Source organism: Xenopus laevis, chromosome 7S (genome assembly GCF_017654675.1).
Source record: "Xenopus laevis strain J_2021 chromosome 7S, Xenopus_laevis_v10.1, whole genome shotgun sequence".
Classification (NCBI taxonomy): domain Eukaryota; kingdom Metazoa; phylum Chordata; class Amphibia; order Anura; family Pipidae; genus Xenopus; species Xenopus laevis.
Genome location: NC_054384.1, coordinates 81882256 through 81890337, shown reverse-complemented (window position 1 = coordinate 81890337; position 8082 = coordinate 81882256).

Genomic DNA, 8082 nt, shown 5'->3' with positions numbered 1-8082 from the left:
AACCATTTGCAAAGTGTCTCAGATTGTTACTTTACATCATTCTAAACATTCATTTAAAGGAGAACATGGCTGTGATTAAAATTGGTATATTAAGATTAAAATCAGAATTCATTAAAAGCGGTCATTCGCTAAAAAATAATAGTAAAGATTGTTAACCACATTAAGGTGACATATATATATATCAGCGGTCCCCAACTGCCGGGCTGCGGACACTCCTGCACTGGGCTGCCGAGCCCAGCCCACACGGTACGTCCAAACTTGCTGTCGACCCCTGCCGATCCTGCTCGCCAACCCCACCCCCGGTCCAAAAAAGGTTGGGGACCACTGCTATATAATATATACTTGTGCCAGACCCTGCCGACCCCACCCCCAACTAGGGATGCGCCGAATCCAGGATTTGGTTCGGGATTCTGCCAGGATTCGGCCTTTTTCTGCAGGATTCGGCCAAATCCTAGTGCCTGGCCGAACCAAATCCGAATTCTAATTTGCATATGTAAATTAGGGGTGGTGGGGAAATCATGTGACTTTTTGTCACAAAAGAAGATTTTTTTCCACTTTTTCCTTTCCTGCCCCTAATTTGCATATGCAAATTAGGATTCGGTTCGGTATTCGGCGGAAGCTTTCACCAAGGATTCGGGGATTCGACCGAATCCCAAATAGTGGATTTGGTGCATCCCTACCCCCAACCCCACCCCTGGTCCTTGCAAAAAAAATAAATAATAATTTCTTGCACCGGTCCCCGGTCCAAAAAAGATTGGGGACCACTGCTATACATAATATATACTTGTAAAAAAAGAAAATTCAACAAGTTGTATTGTCCCACTTAAAGTATATTCTGAGCTGAGGGCATGCACAACAGATTACCAACTGATTCAAGCAATATTAATATATATAGAAAACTGTACCCCTGTTCTTATGTCCAAAAGTGACATTAAACTCCTAAAGGGGATGTAAAGACAAAAACTTAAAATCCCATTTTTACTTTCTTTAATGAAAAAGAAACCTATTTCCAATATACTTTAATTGAAACTTGTGTACCATTTTTATAAGAAACCCGATTGTATGCAGTGAAATTCCCCCTATGTTTTACTTGCTGCGGATAGGAAACTTTAGACGGTCCCTAGCTGCTCTGCAGGGAAAAGATCGTACTTTTGAGCAGGGAAACATTCATACTTTCGAACAGCAGGGAAACAATGTGCCACTCTGTTTGTTTCCCTGTAGAGCAGCTGGCGATTCTGTAGAGATTCATATCCGCAGCAGTCAGAGCAAAATAAGCGAAAGGGGGTTTCACTGATTACAATTGGATTTTTCATAAAAACGGTACAGATTTTTTTTAATTCAAGTATAATGGGGATACGTTTCTTTATTAATAAAGAAAGTAAATATTGGATTTTATTTTTTTTGCCTTTACATCCCCTTTTAAGGAGAATTCAACCCTTTTATAAAAAAAAAAAAAAATATTAGATAAGGTCAACTTACTATATTGGAGCAGATATACCTTTTTTTTTTTAGTAAGAAACAATAAGTACCCATTGGGTTAAAATGATCTAGAAATTAAAGTGAATGCCAAAAAGGCTGCATCTTACTTTATTGCCCAGGCTGTTCTGCACTAACCATTATTTGACCTCTTCCGTTTCCAACCTGGATCGGTTCACCCCTCTTTATACAACCTGGTGAACCCAAGCTCCCCCAGGAACACCATATTAATACTGAACTTAGTGCGGACACCCGATCGACATGGCTCAGGGCAGACTAGAACTCCTGGACTCAAGCAATCCCTCAGCCTTAGCCTCCCAAACAGCAGGATTACAGGCACACGCCACTTTGCCTGGTAGGACCATAGGCCTTTTTATTGAAACTAGAATCTGGACATATGGATTCTCTTATGCTGATTGAGTGACTTCTGCTGACCAAAGGAGGAATTACAGAACACTGTGCATAAGTGTAACAATAGATATGTATTGGTTTAACTTTTTTCTCCCCACAGGGAAAAAATGAATAAAAATATATAGTGAATAAAGTACCCCCTCTTGTAAAATATAAGGATATCATAAGTTACCGAGGAGTTTCATGACCGAAGGCCGAGTGTTTATATACAGGTCATGGAACTCCAAGGTAACTTCTAATATCCTCATATTTTTCAACTGGGGGTACTTTATTATAAAACACAAGTTTCAGTGAGTCATGTGACAGAAATGACATCAGAACTCACCGTTTATAACTGATGACATCAGAACTCACCGTTTATAAGGATATCATTTACAGGATATTTATGGCTTTTGTGTATTATACTGTATATATATAATCTACAGTATAGTAATGTTCAACGGGACCATATTATAAATTAAATTCTTATAAACATCCTGTTCTAGTGTCTAAAAGTACCATTTATAACTTAAAGAGACATTCACATAAGTGTGTGTCTACTGATCATGTTACGGCCCCTAGTGTTCCCACATGCTGATGGGTTTTCAGTTGCTGACACAGTGTTCTCTTGTCTCCATCAGCTGTGTCTGTGAGAGCTGTTGTAGGGCTAAAGGGTGACAACCGTGAAACTTAAAATTGAATATGTGCTTCATCTCATGGAAATAAGGATATTTCTAAATATAATCAAAAATTGTGTATCCTTTCTAAAAATCAAGTAGTATTCCCCTCCAAGAAAACTCACTCCCTACATGCAGAAGTCACATACATGGCCAACTCTGGTTAATATTAGCTAAGGTCAAATCAATATATTAGAGGGAGAAGAGATACAGATTTGCTTTTTAGTAAGAAAACTATTTTTAAAAATGTTAATATAGGGTTAATATGATTTAGAAATTAAAATGAATTCCAAAAAGGCTGTGTTTCACTTTATTGGCCAGGCTGGTCTGCACTGACCATTCACAGGCGCTATCCCACTACTGATCAGCACGGGGGCTTTGACCTGCTCCGTTTCCGACCTGGATCAGTTCACCCCTCTTTAGACAACCTGGTGATCCGAAGCTCCCCCAGGAACACCATATTGATACTGAACTTAGTGCAGACACCCGATCAACATGGCTCGAGTGCAAGTAGCAAATGGCACTTAGGGCCAGGTGGAGGTTGACTTTTTGTCAACCCGCACATCGCTAATAGTGAACATACATAGCCATCTCTGGCTATTATTAAATATGGCCAAATACATATATTAGAGAGAGGGTTTTTTTCGTATAAAAAAGTAAGAACCTATTAATAAAGGGTGAAAATGATTTAGAAATAAAAGTGATTGCCAAAAAGGCTGTGTCTCACTTTATCACCCAGGCTGGTCTGCACTGGCCATTCACAGGCGCTATCCCACTACTGATCAGCACGGGGGCTTTGACCTGCTCCGTTTCCGACCTGGATCGGTTCACCCCTCTTTAGACAACCTGGTGATCCGAAGCTCCCCCAGGAACACCATATTGATACTAAACTTAGTGCAGACACCCGATCAACATGGCTCAGGGCAGACTAGAACTCCTGGACTCAAGCAATCCCTCAGCCTTAGCCTCCCAAACAGCAGGATTACAGGCACGCGCCACTGTGCCCGGCTGGAACACAAACCCTTTTGCTGTAACTAGAGACTCTGGTGGACTATGGCTTAACTCCTTATGCTGATAGACAGACTCCTGCTTACCAAAAGATGAATTACAGAGCATTATGCATTAGCAAAATAAAGGATTTGGTTTTAAATTTGGTTCTCCCACAGGGAAAACCTGTAGTTTTTGAATGTTCTCTTCATTCTATTAACGTCTTTTCTACTGTATTAAGCCACATAGGGTGGTTCTGCTACATTTACTTATTACCTGTTCTGTGTTTTTAGCAGGAAAAATAATGCCCCAATCTATGCTCTGAAGAGCAGCCCTGAAGGAGCTAAAATTAGCTTTTCTGAAACTCATGGTTTTCAGTTGCCCCAGCGTATATTTGTTTTTTGCACCAAACATTAAATGAGATAACATTATGGTTGATATTACCCAGGAGTTGAATTACTTGCCCATTTGCTATATGTTTTGGAACATTAGATATCACTAGATCCAGTATAGTATGATTTATGGTTGACTCCAGGGGCGATCCTGGCCCCTTTGCTGCTTGATGTGGCTTGCTGCTGCCTACACTCCCCTGTGCTTACCTTTTTGGCACCGGATGGGGTCAGGGGGGCGGGCAGGAAGCTAGTGCATAGAAGCACAATTCTGCTCCCTGTGCTAAAGAGGGTTGAAAAATGGAAATTCAGCTCTTAACATTACCTGAAGTTGCATTTTTGTCACCCTTTTAAGCAACGGGGTGCTACCGCCTGAGGCGAGTTGCTTAACTCGCCTCATTGGCACAGCGCCCCTGGTTGGCTCCTCAACAAACTGTGCCATTAAATTGTCATGCAGCAAGTTTATAAACTTGTTCCCATTAACTGTCCTGGCAGTACTGATGCTCTTGTCAATTGGGGTTTTTTAATGACCCAGATTTATCATTACTTTTCCCAAACTAGCAGCCTTTTCTATTTGCATCAGGAACTTCACTTACAGTAGGGGGTCTACAACATACTCCTGCAGTTAATATGCTGTACTTTTACAATCAGTGAAGCGCTCCACTCTTGAAGCTTCAGCCCCCTCATTTTCTAACATCACCCCCCTTTTATTGGCTTTTAAATCCTGCCGAACAAACAGAAATACAGACAGTTCTCCTTTAATACTGAATATGAGCTTCATCTCATGGAAATAAGGAAGTTTCTACATATAATCAATTACACTTTCTATACCCTTTATGAAAATAAGTTACTTTTCTGTATTCCCTCTACAGTGATCTTTCACTCTCTCTACATGCAGGGTCAGAGTCACACATATATAATCAGTAGTGATTTGCATACTGGCCTGACACCCATGGGTTGGGCGGGTTTAGGCCAACATCCACATAAATTTTGCATGCTGCGGGAAATTGCAGGCGGAAACCTTCAATGCACCCCTTCTGCTCCGGGGACCTTACTACGCCCCACTTCCGCCTCCAGGCTTTACCTGTTAAAGATTTACATCTGTGTGCCCCACCCTTTCTGTGACATCACAGGGTGGCAGGTGCGGCCTATAAATATGGACACTCTCCAGGTTTGGGTTGGGTGCAAGGAGCAAATGGCACTTAGGGCCAGGTGGAGGTTGAATTTTTGTCAACCTGCACTTTGCTAATAGTGAACATACATAGCAATCTCTGGCTATTATTAAATACTAGATAGACATTAAGCCCGTTAAATTAACGGGCGCGAGACGGTCCGTGGGGCACATGCGCAGTAGCTTCGCCAGAGAAGGTCCGTGGGGCACATGCGCAGTAGCGCAATCCCACGGAAACAGGGACTGGACGCAGAGAAACTTCAACTTTATTATATAGGATGGCCAAATAAATATATTAGAGAGCGGAGATATAGATTTGGGTTTTTTACGTAAAAAAAAGTAAGAACCCATTAATAAAGGGTGAAAATGATTTAGAAATAAAAGTGATTGCCAAAAAGGCTGCGTCTCACTTTATCACCCAGGCTGGTCTGCACTGTCCATTCACAGGCGCTATCCCACTACTGATCAGCACGGGGGCTTTGACCTGCTCCGTTTCCGACCTGGATCGGTTCACCCCTCTTTAGACAACCTGGTGATCCCAAGCTCCCCCAGGAACACCATATTGATACTGAACTTAGTGCAGACACCCGATCGACATGGCTCAGGGCAGACTAGAACTCCTGGACTCAAGCAATCCCTCAGCCTTAGCCTCCCAAACAGCAGGATTACAGGCACGCGCCACTGTGCCCGGCTGGAACACAAATCTTTTTGCTGTAACTAGAGCCTCTGGTGGATTATGGCTTAACTCCTTATGCTGACAGACTCCTGCTTACCAAAAGATGAATTATAGAGCATTATGCATTAGCAAAAGAAAGGATTTGGTTTCAAATTTGGTTCTCCCACAGGGAAAACCTGTAGTTTTTAAATGTTCTCTTCATTCCTATTAACTTCTTTTCTACTCTGTTAAGCCAAATAGGGTGGTTCTGCTACATTTACTTATTAAGTTAATAAATTGAGAACAGTAATGATGCAATATCATTTTAATTGACAACCATTTCTTTTCTGTGTGTTTAGCAGGAAAAATAATGCCCCAATCTATGCTCTGAAGAGCAGCCCTGAAGGAGCTAAAATTAGCTTTTCTGAAACTCATGGTTTTCAGTTGCCCCAGCGTATATTTGTTTTTTGCACCAAACATTAAATGAGATAACATTATGGTTGATATTACCCAGGAGTTGAATTATTTGCCTATTTGCTATATGTTTTGGAACATTAGATATCACTAGATCCAGTATAGTATGATTTATGGTTGACTACAGGGGCGATCCTGGTCCCTTTGCTGGTAAGCACAGGGAGTGTAGGCAGCAGCAAGCCACCTGTGCTTACCTTTTAGGCACCGGATGGGGTCGGGGGGGGGGGCAGGAAGCTAGTGCATAGAAGCACAATTCTGCTCCCTGTGCTAAAGAGGGTTGAAAAATGGAAATTCAGCTCTTAACATTACCTGAAGCTGCATTTTCGTCACCCTTTTAAGCAACGGGGTGCTACCGCCTGAGGCGAGATATAGATTTGTGTTTTTTTCGTAAAAAAAAGTAAGAACCCATTAATAAAGGGTGAAAATGATTTAGAAATAAAAGTGATTACCAAAAAGGCTGCGTCTCACTTTATCACCCAGGCTGGTCTGCACTGACCATTCACAGGCGCTATCCCACTACTGATCAACACGGGGGCTTTGACCTGCTCCGTTTCCGACCTGGATCGGTTCACCCCTCTTTAGACAACCTGGTGATCCCAAGCTCCCCCAGGAACACCATATTGATACTGAACTTAGTGCAGACACCCGATCAACTAGGCTCAGGGCAGACTAGAACTCCTGGACTCAAGCAATCCCACAGCCTTAGCCTCCCAGACAGCAGGATTACAGGCAAGCGCCACTGTGCCCGGCAGGAACACAAAACTTTTCATTGTGACTAGAATCTGGACATATGGGTGTGGATTCTGTCATTATGGTAATCGAGTGACTCCTGCTGACCAAAGCATGAATTACAGAGCCTTGTGCAATAGCAAAACAAAGGATATGTGCTGGTTTGGTCTCCCCTACAGGGAAAAACTGAATATAGGGAAATACTGAAATATAATAAATTAAACATTCTGTATCCTTTCTGAAAATAATGAAGCTATTTTCAGAGCAAACTCGCTCCCTACATGCAGGAATTTCATACAGAGCATTGCGCATTTGCAAAATAAAGGATCATTGGTTTGACATTTTGTCCCTTGACTGAAGACAACTGTGAATATACATGTATATATTAGTCCCAAAGTGCCTGCACTATTTTTGCTTGAATTTGAGGCGCAAGATGAAAATATTAATATATTTTATTCAAGGATCAGCACTCTCTTCATGAATAAAGTGATTTGGCAGAACCCTATTTAAATTTTTCATGGTACAAGAGGGACAGAAGGGAGGGTGACAGGAGGGAGGGGAGAACAACAGAGGGGTGGGTGACAGAGGGAAGGAAGGGGAGTAAGACTGAGGGGTGCGAACACGGACTAGGGGTAGGCAGAAGACAATTTTAGAGGTAGCTGCCCCCCTATCATTGCTCCCTAGGCAGTTGCCTCTGCCTACTCCTAGTTCCGGCCCAGTAATCAATTAATAATTCTGTATACTTTCTGAAATTAATCAAGTTATTCTTCAGTGTTCTCCTCTCAGCAAACTTGCTCCCTGCAGGAGTCACATACTTTGCCAATTCTGGTTATTATTAGATAAGGTAAAATGAAAATGCTATAGAGAGAGAAAAGATAAACATTTGTATTTTTGTTAGAAAAAAAATATGAAATTGTTAATACGATTCAGAAATAAAAATGAATTCACTTTATCACCCAGGCTGGTCTGCACTGACCATTCACAGGCGCTATCCCACTAAAGATTGTCCTCTCAGCAAACTCTCTCTGTCCATATGCAGGAGTCAGAGTCACATGCATAGGCAATTCTGGATATTATTAGATAAGGTCAAATTTAAATACTAAAGAGAGGAGAGAACTTGTTTTTTTTAGTAAG